This window comes from Bufo bufo, chromosome 5 (genome assembly GCF_905171765.1).
Source record: "Bufo bufo chromosome 5, aBufBuf1.1, whole genome shotgun sequence".
NCBI lineage: Eukaryota > Metazoa > Chordata > Amphibia > Anura > Bufonidae > Bufo > Bufo bufo.
The window spans coordinates 136,252,903-136,266,227 of NC_053393.1; positions in this window are offsets into that span (position 1 = coordinate 136,252,903).

Genomic DNA, 13,325 nt, shown 5'->3' on the forward strand with positions numbered 1-13,325 from the left:
CATAAAATACAGAAAAATTAAAAATAACAATCTGGATCTAGGAGTAGGAGGTTGAGGAGGCGGTGGATGGGTGGATGTGGCGGTGTAGGTTGACGGGGCGGTGTAGGTGGAAGCGGCGGTGAAGGAGGAATAGGTAGCCAACACTGATTTGTGCTATTTGTTATTTTTAAATTGGGGTATCCCCTAAAATATTGGGACATATAACAAAATAAAACAAAGAATAAGTGCACTTGAGTACAAGAATGGATGGTTGAGGCTGGTATAAATGTCTATTCTGCACAAGGTACAGACAAGTCCTGTGGTATCCATGCCTGGTTAATTTTAATAAACGTAAGCTTGTCCACATTGGCTGTGGCCTGTGATAATGCTCTCTGCCGTGCTAAACACACGTTCACACTATACAATGGCTGCAGGGCAGATCAGCACCTCCAAGGTTTACAAAGCTTTTCCAAATTTTGGCCATGCTAACCCTGCCTTCTCAGGTGCTGGTGGTGCCCCAGCTGCGTTGGTGACCTCTTCCTCCTCCTCTGCCTTCAATTGTGCTTCCACTGTGCCCCCGCTGTCAGGTGGTATTGCTATAATCAGCGTGGCTTGTAGTCGCGCATCTTCCGATCTTCCGCATCTTTAACTAAATTTAGTTCCCTGTCAGCAATGCAGAGCAGGGGTTCATTCACGGCAAAAGGGGGTTCATGTCACCCAGCAATAGAACAGAGGATTTTGAGAGATTTAGGCCCCTGTCACCCAGGCACAGCAGGGGTTCATTCACGGCAAAAGGGGGTTCTTGTCACCCAGCAATACAACAGAGGATTTTGAGAGATTTAGGCCCCTGTCACCAAGGCACAGCAGGGGTTCATTCACGGCAAAAGGGGGTTCTTGTCACCCAGCAATACAACAGACGATTTTATGAGATTTAGGCCCCTGTCACCCAGACACAGCAGAAGTTCATTCACGGCAAAAGGGGGTTCTTGTCACTCAGCAATAGAACAGAGGATTTTGATAGATTTAGGCCCCTGTCACCAAGGCACAGCAGGGGTTCATTCATGGCAAAAGGGGGTTCATGTCACCCAGCAATACAACAGACGATTTTATGAGATTTAGACCCCTGTCACCCAGACACAGCAGGGGTTCATTCATGGCAAAAGGGGGTTCATGTCACCCAGCAATAAAACAGAGGATTTTGAGAGATTTAGGCCCCTGTCACCCAGGCACAGCAGGGGTTCATTCACGGCAAAAGGGGGTTCTTGTCACCCAGCAATACAACAGAGGATTTTGAGAGATTTAGGCCCCTGTCACCCAGGCACAGCAGGGGTTCATTCATGGCAAAAGGGGGTTCATGTCACCCAGCAATACAACAGAGGAATTTGAGAGATTTAGGCCCCTGTCACCCAGGCACAGCAGGCGTTCATTCACGGAAAAAGGGGGTTCATGTCACCCAGCAATAGAACAGACGATTTTGAGAGATTTAAGCCCCTGTCACCCAGGCAAAGCAGGGGTTCATTCACGGCAAATGGGGGTTCATGTCACCCAGCAATACAACAGAGGATTTTGAGAGATTTAGGCCCCTGTCACCCAGGCACAGCAAGGGTTCATTCACGGCAAACGGGGGTTCTTGTCACCCAGCAATACAACAGAGGATTTTAAAAGATTTAGGCCCCTGTCACCCAGGCACAGCAGGGGTTCATTCACGGCAAAAGGGGGTTCATGTCACCAAGCAATACAACAGAGGATTTTGATAGATTTAGGCCCCTGTCACCCAGGCACAGCAGGGGTTCATTCATGGCAAAAGGGGGTTCTTGTCACCCAGCAATACAACAGAGGATTTTGAGAGATTTAGGCCCCTGTCACCCAGGCACAGCAGGGAGTAATTCACGGCAAAAGGGGGTTCATGTCACCCAGCAATAGAACAGACGATTTTGATAGATTTAGGCCCCTGTCACCCAGGCACAGCAGGGGTTCATTCATGGCAAAAGGGGGTTCTTGTCACCCAGCAATACAACAGAGGATTTTGAGAGATTTAGGCCCCTGTCACCCAGGCACAGCAGGGAGTAATTCACGGCAAAAGGGGGTTCATGTCACCCAGCAATACAACAGAGGATTTTGAGAGATTTAGGCCCCTGTCACCCAGGCACAGCAGGGGTTCATTCATGGCAAAAGGGGGTTCATGTCACCCAGCAATACAACAGAGGAATTTGAGAGATTTAGGCCCCTGTCACCCAGGCACAGCAGGCGTTCATTCACGGAAAAAGGGGGTTCATGTCACCCAGCAATAGAACAGACGATTTTCAGAGATTTAAGCCCCTGTCACCCAGGCAAAGCAGGGGTTCATTCACGGCAAATGGGGGTTCATGTCACCCAGCAATACAACAGAGGATTTTGAGAGATTTAGGCCCCTGTCACTGAGGGCACAGCAGGGTTTCATTCACGGCAAAAGGGGGTTCTTGTCACCCAGCAATACAACAGAGGATTTTGAGAGATTTAGGCCCCTGTCACCCAGGCACAGCAAGGGTTCATTCACGGCAAAAGGGGGTTCATGTCACCCAGCATTAGAACAGAGGATTTTGAGAGATTTAGGCCCATGTCACCAAGGCACAGCAAGGGTTCATTCACGACAAAAGGGGGTTCTTGTCACCCAGCAATACAACAGAGGATTTTGAGAGATTTAGGCCCCTGTCACCCAGGCACAGCAAGGGTTCATTCACGGCAAAAGGGGGTTCTTGTCACCCAGCAATACAACAGAGGATTTTGAAAGATTTAGGCCCCTGTCACCCAGGCACAGCAGGGGTTTGTATACACCAAAAATGGTAAAATGTCACCCGACAATTGAAAATAAGAATTTTTTCAAATTAGGGCACTAATATTGGCACTTTTTTTTTTAAATTAAAATGGCTCCAAAATAGTCCTTGAAAAGGCTAGAGGGATGTAAAAGGCAGTACAATGCGCTTAAGAGCATGGCAACTGCTCTGCAAACAAATGTGGATAGGGAAATAACTTAAAATGAAGTAAAATAACTAAAAATTACAAATGATTAAACTGCAACTCAGAGAAGGAGGTGGATATGGAGTCGGAGGTTGAGGAGGCGGTAAATGTGGTGTTCTAGGTGGAGGCAGCAATGGAGGAGGAGGAGGTAGCCAACAATGTTATTTTTTATTTTTTATTGGGGTAGGTAGCCCCCAATTGTTGGGACAAATAAAAAAAAAGAAAACAAAGAATCATTGCACTTGACTTGAATACAAGAATGTGTGTTTGATGGTGGTATAAATGTCTATTCTGCACAAGGTACAGACAAGTCTTGTGGGATCCAAGCCTGGTACTTTTTAATGAACGTGAGCTTGTCCACGTTGGCTGTGGGGGATCCAAGCCTGGTACTTTTTAATGAACGTGAGCTTGTCCAAGTTGGCTGTGGACAGGCGGCTGCGTCTGTCTGTAATGACGACTCCTGCCATGCTAAATACACGTTCAGAGAGTACACTGGCTGCAGGGCAGGCCTGCACCTCCAAGGCATACAGGGCAAGCTCTGGTCATGTGGACAATCTGGAGACCCAGAAGTTGAATGGGGCAGAATCATCAGTCAGTACGTGTAGTCGTGTGCACAGGTATTGTTCCACCATGTTGTTCAAATGCTGCCTCCTGCTAACACGCTCCATATCAGCAGTTGGGGCCAGTTGTTGCGGCGAGGTGACAAAGGTTTTCCACATGTCGGCCATACTAACCCTGCCTTCTGAGGTGCTGGCGCTGACACAGCTGCGTTGGCGACCTCTTCCTCCTCCCCTGCCTTCGCCTTGTGCTTCCACTTGTCCCCCGGCGTCAGTCGGGAATGCTCTCAGGAGCGCGTCTACCAGTGTGCACCTGTAGTCGCGCATCTTCCGATCACGCTCCAGTGAGGGAATTAAGGATGGCACATTGTCTTTGTAACGGGGATCCAGCAGGGTGGCCACCCAGTAGACAGCACACGTTAAAATGTGGGCAACTCTGCAGTCGTTGCGCAGGCACTGCAGCATGTAGTCGCTCATGGGTGCCAGGCTGCCCAGAGGTAAGGACAAGCTGTCCTCTGTGGGAGGCGTATCGTCTGCGTCCTCTTATCCCCCCAGCCACGCACCAGTGATGGGTGCAAGCTGCATTGGATGCCACCCCGCTGTGAACATGCTTCATCCCTATCCTCCTCCTTCTCCTCGTCCTCCAGTAGTGGGCCCTGGCTGGCCAAATTTGTACCTGGCCTCTACTGTTGCAAAAGTCCTCTTTTTGAGCCACTTCTAAAAGCCTGGCCTGAAAGTCTTAGAGATGACCCCTCTTCCTTCTCCTCGTCCTGGGCCACATCCTCTTCCATCATCGCCCTAAGTGTTTTCTCAAGGAGACATAGAAGTGGTAATGTAACGCTGATAACGGCGTCATCGCCACTGGCCATGTTGGTGGAGTACTCAAAACAGCGCAACAGGGCACACAGGTCTCGCATGGAGGCCCAGTCATTGGTGGTGAAGTGGTTCTGTTGCACAGTGCGACTCAGGCTACTTTCACACTAGCGTTCGGAGCGGATCCGTCTGATGTTTCATCAGACGGATCCGCTCCGATAATGCAGACGTTTGCATCCGTTCAGAACGGATGCGTCTGCATTAAAACGTAGAAAATTTTCTAAGTGTGAAAGTTGTCTGAGCGGATCCGTTCAGACTTTACATTAAAAGTCAATGGGGAACGGATCCGCTTGAAGATTGAGCCATATTGTGTCATCTTCAAGCGGATCCGTCCCCATTGACTTCCATTATAAGTCTGGACGGATCCGCTCGCCTCCGCACGGCCAGGCGGACACCCGAACGCTGCAAGCAGCGTTCAGGTGTCCGCTCACTGAGCGGAGCGGAGGCTGAACGCTGGCAGGCGGATGCATTCTCAGTGGATCCGCCTCCACTGAGAATGCATTGGGGCCAGACGGATGCGTTCGGGACCGCTCGTGAGCCCCTTCAAACGGAGCGCACGAGCGGACACCCGAACGCTAGTGTGAAAGTAGCCTTACCCGTGCGTGCTGCAGCTGAAACTCCACTATGGCCTACTGCTGCTCGCATAGTCTCTCCAGATTGTGCAAGGTGGAGTTCCACCTGGTGGGCATGTCGCATATGAGGCTGTGAGTGGGAAGGCCGAAGTTACGCTTTAGAGCAGACAGCCGAGCGGCGGCAGGATGAGAACGCCGGAAGCGCGCACAGACGGCCAGCACTTTATGCAGCAGCTCAGACATGTTGGGGTAGTTGTGAATAATTTTCTGCACGACCAATTTCAGCACATGCGCCAGGCAAGGGATGTGCGTCAAACCGGCTAGTCCCAGAGCTGCAACGAGATTTCACCCATTAACGCACATTACCAGGCCGGGCTTGAGGCTCAATGGCAGCAACCACTCTATATGACAGCGGTATTTGTGGCCTAAATGTGACACTCACTTATGCATGTCTTATCCCAGATGTGCAGTATATCACAGGCTTTTTTCACCCCAGTATACCAAAGCCGTATTTATGGCCTAAATGTGACAGTCACTTATGCACGTGTAATCCCAGATGTGCAATATAGTAGAGGCTTTTTTCACCCTAACCAAACAGCTGTATTTCTGTCCTAAATGTGACAGTCACTTATGCACGTGTAATCCCAGATGTGCAGTATATGAGAGGCTTTTTTCACCCCAGTATGCCAAAGCCGTATTTATGTAATAAATGTGACAGTCACTTATGCACGTGTAATCCCAGATGTGCAATATATTAGAGGCTTTTTTCACCCCAGTAACCAAAAAGCCGTATTTCTGGCCTAAATGTGACAGTCACTTATGCTTGTCTAATCCCAGATGTGCAGTATATTAGAGGATTTTTTCACCCTAACCAAAAAGCTGTATTTCTGTCCTAAATGTGACAGTCACTTATGCTTGTCTAATCCCAGATGTGCAGTATATTAGAGGGTTTTTTCACCCTAACCAAAAAGCTGTATTTCTGTTCTAAATGTGACAGTTACTTATGTTTGTCTAATCCTAGATGTGCAGTATATCAGAGGCTTTTTTCACCCCAGTATGCCAAAGCTGTATTTCTGGACTTGCAGACATGCAGATAGCCTGTGCTGGTGCACTATCGTTGCATAAAATGGCTGCCAATCATGTATTGATATTGACTAACTGAAGAAAAAAAAGTTCGTTTTCAGCAGTAGTTGGCTCAGTGCAGGCTTAAAAAAATTGTGCACTGCACCCACAAAACATTTTTGCTGTAGATCGCTGAGTACAAAAAACTGTTCTTGATAAGATTTCTCCCTGATCTCTCCCTCACAGTAGTTGCAGCCTCTCCCTACACTTTTCCGAGCAGAGTGACGGGTGGCGCTACGTGACTCCAGCTTAAATAGAGGCTGGGTCACATGCTGCAGTTGGCCAATCACAGCCATGCCAATAGTAGGCATGGCTGTGATGGCCTTTTGGGGTAAATAGTATGACGCTTTTTGATTGGCTGCTGTGCAGCCTTTCAAAAAGCGCCATAAAAAGCGCCATAAACACGGAACCCGAACCCAAACTTTTACGTAAATGGATGTGAATTTTACAGTTCGGGTTCGCTCAACTCTAGATATGAATCCTGTAGTGAAGTTAAACAGTAAATCACTAACAATGGCAGCAGCCTCTGTGTCAGTCTCTCAGACTGCCTCCAGAAGTCCCTCTCTTCTCCTCATTCTCCTCCTTGCTCATTTCAATAGACTTCTGTGCAACATGTTTCTTCAGTGAACAGACAGCTAGTCTTTACTAAAGATGGATTTGAGCAGTGAATTGAGAGTTAGTGAAGAGGAGGGGGAGCAGGAGAAGAGTCTGAAAAGAGGAGAAGGAAGTATCTTTCTCTGAGATATACTTTATTACAAAGTTTCTTATATTCACTTGTATTATTACTTTATGAGCAAAAAATTAAAGACAGTTACTCTTTAAGGGCTTTAATAAGTCCTATTTTGATCATTCAGCTCTATTACTCACAAGTTATTTTTTTTTTATGCATGCCCTTATTATTTTTAAAAATTTTAATGTAGAGTATGTAGATTATGTATTTAGATTATTATTCTATAGTACAGAAAATACACTTATCTAAACTCTCAGTGGGATCATGTATTAATAAAATAATGCCAGGTAGCTGTGAAAAAAAAATTACATGAAGGTCTTTACTGATATACAGCAAGCAACTATACTATGTGTTGCCTCCAATTCGTAAAATAGGACTGATTTTCTGCACGTTCACCACATTATTCCTTTGTCATTATCAGAAAATCATAGCAATCAAATTGGAGGATGTAGCTATAGGTTTTGAAGGGGTATCAGTTGTACCCAGTCCTGTGGTGTGCAGGTGCCAAAAGTTCCCTCTGCCACTTAAGACAATAGTATTATGGCGAGTGATAGGTGGAGGACCAAGCTGATTACAAGAGAGAACATAGATAAACATACAAAGCCAGCAACAGTGGAACCTGAACAGTTTTCAGCCTTGGGATGTTTCGATTCGCTGACAACAGAGAGAGAGCTTGAAATGGGTGGAAACTAAGTTAATTAGTTAAGTAGCTGTTCAGGCAAAGCACTTTATCTAACATAGTAACATAGTTTATAAGGCCGAAAAAAGACCACTGTCCATCCAGTTTGGCCTGTTATCCTGAAAGTTGATCCAGAGGGAGGCAAAAAAGATTTGTGAGGTAGAAGCTAATTTTCCCCACTTAAGGGGAAATAAATTCCTTCCCGACTCCAATCAGGCAATCAGAATAACTCCCATGATCAACAACCTATCTCTAGTAGCTATAGCCTGTAATATAACACTCACAATTAGGGATGAGCGAACCCGTAATGTATAGTTCGGGTTCGTACCAAATTTTGGGGTGTCCGTGACACGGACCCGAACCCGAACATTTTCGTAAAAGTCCGGGTTCGGTGTTCGGCGCTTTCTTGGCGCTTTTTGAAAGGCTGCAAAGCAGCCAATCAACAAGCGTCATACTACTTGGCCCAGGAGGCCATCACAGCCATGCCTACTATTGGCATGGCTGTGATTGGCCAGTGCACCATGTGACCCAGCCTCTATTTAAGCTGGAGTCACGTAGCACCGCACGTCACTCTGCTATGATCAGTATAGGGAGAGGTTGCAGCTGCGACGTTAGGGCGAGATTAGGCAGATTAACTCCTCCAAAAGACTTCATTCTGTGATCGATCTGCAGCTGTGGATCATTGAAGTGCTATTATTGACTTGCTCACTTTTTTGAGGCTGCCCAGAGCGTTTTTAGATCACTTTTTTTCTGGGGTGATCGGCGGCCATTTTGTGACTTGTGGTGCGCCAGCACGAGCTATCACCAAGTGTATTTAACCATCGATAGTGTGGTTATTTTGTGCTATATCCTACATCAGCTGCAGGCTGAGCCTGTGTCACCGAAGTGCATTTAACCATCAACAGTCTGGTTATTTTTTGGCCATATACTACATTAGCTGCAGGCTGAGCCTGTGTCAAAGAAGTGCATTTAACCATCAACAGTCTGGTTATTTTTTGGCCGTATACTACATCTGGTGCAGGCTGAGCCTGTGTCACCCAAGTGCATTTAACCATCAACAGTGTGGTTATTTTTTGGCCATATATTACATCAGGGGCAAGTTGAGCCTGTCACCCAGCGCCTAAAAAATAGACCTGACATTTCTATTCAACCAAATCTGCACAGTTTTAGCTGGTCAAGTTATTTGTAGTGACCGTAAAAGCAGACTTTTTGTTCTGGGTTGAAAAAGCATTCCCAAATTTGCCATTCTGAAAATAACTAAGTTGTGGTATTTGAGGCCTACTTGAAATCTATCCCAAAAATAAAATCTTACATTGAAGGTATTGATAGTGTGATTCAGAAAAACCTAAGACACACGCTAGCGTGCTGATAGAAGTGTCATTCTGTGATTAAACCTATAACTGTCACACAGCGCAAAAAAAAAACAGGTCTCACATCTCTATTCAACCAAATCTGCACAGTTTTAGCTGGTCAAATTATTTGTAGTGACCATAAAAGCAGACTTTTTGTTCTGGGTTGAAAAAGCATTCCCAAATTTGCCATTCTCAAAATTACTAGTTTGTGGTATTTGAGGCCTACTTGAAATCTATCCCAAAAAGAAAATCTTACATTGAAGGTATTGATAGTGTGATTCAGAAAAACCTAAGACACATGCTAGCGTGCTGATAGAAGTGTCATTCTGTGATTAAACCTATAACTGTCACACAGCGCAAAAAAAAAACAGGTCTCACATCTCTATTCAACCAAATCTGCACAGTTTTAGCTGGTCAAGTTATTTGTAGTGACCGTAAAAGCAGACTTTTTGTTCTGGGTTGAAAAAGCATTCCCAAATTTGCCATTCTGAAAATAACTAGTTTGTGGTATTTGAGGCCTACTTGAAATCTATCCCAAAAAGAAAATCTTACATTGAAGGTATTGATAGTGTGATTCAGAAAAACCTAAGACACACGCTAGCGTGCTGATAGAAGTGTCATTCTGTGATTAAACCTATAACTGTCACACAGCGCAAAAAAAAAACAGGTCTCACATCTCTATTCAACCAAATCTGCACAGTTTTAGCTGGTCAAGTTATTTGTAGTGACCGTAAAGGCAGACTTTTTGTTCTGGGTTGAAAAAGCATTCCCAAATTTGCCATTCTGAAAATAACTAGTTTGTGGTATTTGAGGCCTACTTGAAATCTATCCCAAAAAGAAAATCTTACATTGAAGGTATTGATAGTGTGATTCAGAAAAACCTAAGACACACGCTAGCGTGCTGATAGAAGTGTCATTCTGTGATTAAACCTATAACTGTCACACAGCGCAAAAAAAAAAACAGGTCTCACATCTCTATTCAACCAAATCTGCACAGTTTTAGCTGGTCAAGTTATTTGTAGTGACCATAAAAGCAGACTTTTTGTTCTGGGTTGAAAAAGCATTCCCAAATTTGCCATTCTCAAAATTACTAGTTTGTGGTATTTGAGGCCTACTTGAAATCTATCCCAAAAAGAAAATCTTACATTGAAGGTATTGATAGTGTGATTCAGAAAAACCTAAGACACACGCTAGCGTGCTGATAGAAGTGTCATTCTGTGATTAAACCTATAACTGTCACACAGCGCAAAAAAAAACAGGTCTCACATCTCTATTCAACAAAATCTGCACAGTTTTAGCTGGTCAAGTTATTTGTAGTGACCGTAAAAGCAGACTTTTTGTTCTGGGTTGAAAAAGCATTCCCAAATTTGCCATTCTGAAAATAACTAGTTTGTGGTATTTGAGGCCTACTTGAAATCTATCCCAAAAAGAAAATCTTACATTGAAGGTATTGATAGTGTGATTCAGAAAAACCTAAGACACACGCTAGCGTGCTGATAGAAGTGTCATTCTGTGATTAAACCTATAACTGTCACACAGCGCAAAAAAAAAACAGGTCTCACATCTTTATTCAACCAAATCTGCACAGTTTTAGCTGGTCAAGTTATTTGTAGTGACCATAAAAGCAGACTTTTTGTTCTGGGTTGAAAAAGCATTCCCAAATTTGCCATTCTCAAAATTACTAGTTTGTGGTATTTGAGGCCTACTTGAAATCTATCCCAAAAAGAAAATCTTACATTAAAGGTATTGATAGTGTGATTTAGAAAAACCTAAGACACACGCTAGCGTGCTGATAGAAGTGTCATTCTGTGATTAAACCTATAACTGTCACACAGCGCAAAAAAAAAACAGGTCTCACATCTCTATTCAACCAAATCTGCACAGTTTTAGCTGGTCAAGTTATTTGTAGTGACCGTAAAAGCAGACTTTTTGTTCTGGGTTGAAAAAGCATTCCCAAATTTGCCATTCTCAAAATTACTAGTTTGTGGTATTTGAGGCCTACTTGAAATCTATCCCAAAAAGAAAATCTTACATTGAAGGTATTGATAGTGTGATTCTGAAAAACCTAAGACACACGCTAGCGTGCTGATAGAAGTGTCATTCTGTGATTAAACCTATAACTGTCACACAGCGCAAAAAAAAACAGGTCTCACATCTCTATTCAACCAAATCTGCACAGTTTTAGCTGGTCAAGTTATTTGTAGTGACCGTAAAAGCAGACTTTTTGTTCTGGGTTGAAAAAGCATTCCCAAATTTGCCATTCTGAAAATAACTAGTTTGTGGTATTTGAGGCCTACTTGAAATCTATCCCAAAAAGAAAATCTTACATTGAAGGTATTGATAGTGTGATTCAGAAAAACCTAAGACACATGCTAGCGTGCTAATAGAAGTGTCATTCTGTGATTAAACCTATAACTGTCACACAGCGCAAAAAAAAAAACAGGTCTCACATCTCCATTCAACCAAATCTGCACAGTTTTAGCTGGTCAAGTTATTTGTAGTGACCGTAAAAGCAGACTTTTTGTTCTGGGTTGAAAAAGCATTCCCAAATTTGCCATTCTGAAAATAACTAGTTTGTGGTATTTGAGGCCTACTTGAAATCTATCCCAAAAAGAAAATCTTACATTGAAGGTATTGATAGTGTGATTCAGAAAAACCTAAGACACACGCTAGCGTGCTGATAGAAGTGTCATTCTGTGATTAAACCTATAACTGTCGCACAGCGCAAAAAAAAACAGGTCTCACATCTCTATTCAACCAAATCTGCACAGTTTTAGCTGGTCAAGTTATTTGTAGTGACCATAAAAGCAGACTTTTTGTTCTGGGTTGAAAAAGCAATCCCAAATTTGCCATTCTCAAAATTGTTGTGAACGGGAACAATGAGGAAAACATCTAATAAGGGACGCGGACGTGGACATGGTCGTGGTGGTGTTAGTGTACCCTCTGGTGCTGGGAGAGGACGTGGCCGTTCTGCCACAGCCACACGTCCTAGTGAACCAACTACCTCAGGTCCCAGTAGCCAGCAGAATTTACAGCGATATTTGGTGGGGCCCAATGCCGTTCTAAGGATGGTAAGGCCTGAGCAGGTGCAGGCATTAGTCAATTGGGTGGCCGACAGTGGATCCAGCACGTTCACATTATCTCCCACCCAGTCTTCTGCAGAAAGCGCACAGATGGCGCATGAAAACCAAGCCCATCGGTCTGTCACATCACCCCCATGCATATCAGGGAAACTGTCTGAGCCTCAAGTTATGCAGCAGTCTCTTATGCTGTTTGAAGACTCTGCTGCCAGGGTTTCCCAAGGGCATCCACCTAGCCCTTCCCCAGGGGTGGAAAAGATAGAATGCACTAACGCACAACCACTTATTTTTCCTGATGATGAGGACATGGGAATACCACCTCAGCACGTCTCTGATGATGACGAAACACAGGTGCCAACTGCTGCATCTTTCTGCAGTGTGCAGACTGAACAGGAGGTCAGGGGTCAAGACTGGGTGGAAGACGATGCAGGGGACGATGAGGTCCTAGACCCCACATGGAATGAAAGTCGTGCCACTGACTTTCACAGTTCGGAGGAAGAGGCAGTGGTGAGACCGAACCAACAGCGTAGCAAAAGAGGGAGCAGTGGGCAAAATCAGAACACCCGCCGCCAAGAGACTTCGCCTGCTACTGACCGCCGCCATCTGGGACCGAGCACCCCAAAGGCAGCTTCAAGGAGTTCCCTGGCATGGCACTTCTTCAAACAATGTGCTGACGACAAGACCCGAGTGGTTTGCACGCTGTGCCATCAGAGCCTGAAGCGAGGCATTAACGTTCTGAACCTTAGCACAACCTGCATGACCAGGCACCTGCATGCAAAGCATGAACTGCAGTGGAGTAAACACCTTAAAAACAAGGAAGTCACTCAGGCTCCCCCTGCTGCCCCTTCTGCTGCTGCCGCCTCGGCCTCTTCTGCTGCTGCCTCGGCCTCTTCTGCTGCTGGTGCCGCCGCCTCGGCCTCTTCCTCTGCCTCTGGAGGAACGTTGGCACCTGCCGCCCAGCAAACATGGGATGTACCACCAACACCACCACCTGCGTCACCAAGCATCTCAACCATGTCACACGGCAGCGTTCAGCTCTCCATCTCACAAACATTTGAGAGAAAGCGTAAATTCCCACCTAGCCACCCTCGATCCCTGGCCCTGAATGCCAGCATTTCTAAACTACTGGCCTATGAAATGCTGTCATTTAGGCTGGTGGACACACACAGCTTTAAACAGCTCATGTCACTTGCTGTCCCACAGTATGTTGTTCCCAGCCGCCACTACTTCTCCAAGAGAGCCGTGCCTTCCCTGCACAACCAAGTGTCCGATAAAATCAAGTGTGCACTGCGCAACGCCATCTGTGGCAAGGTCCACCTAACCACAGATACGTGGACCAGTAAGCACGGCCAGGGACGCTATATCTCCCTAACTGCACACTGGG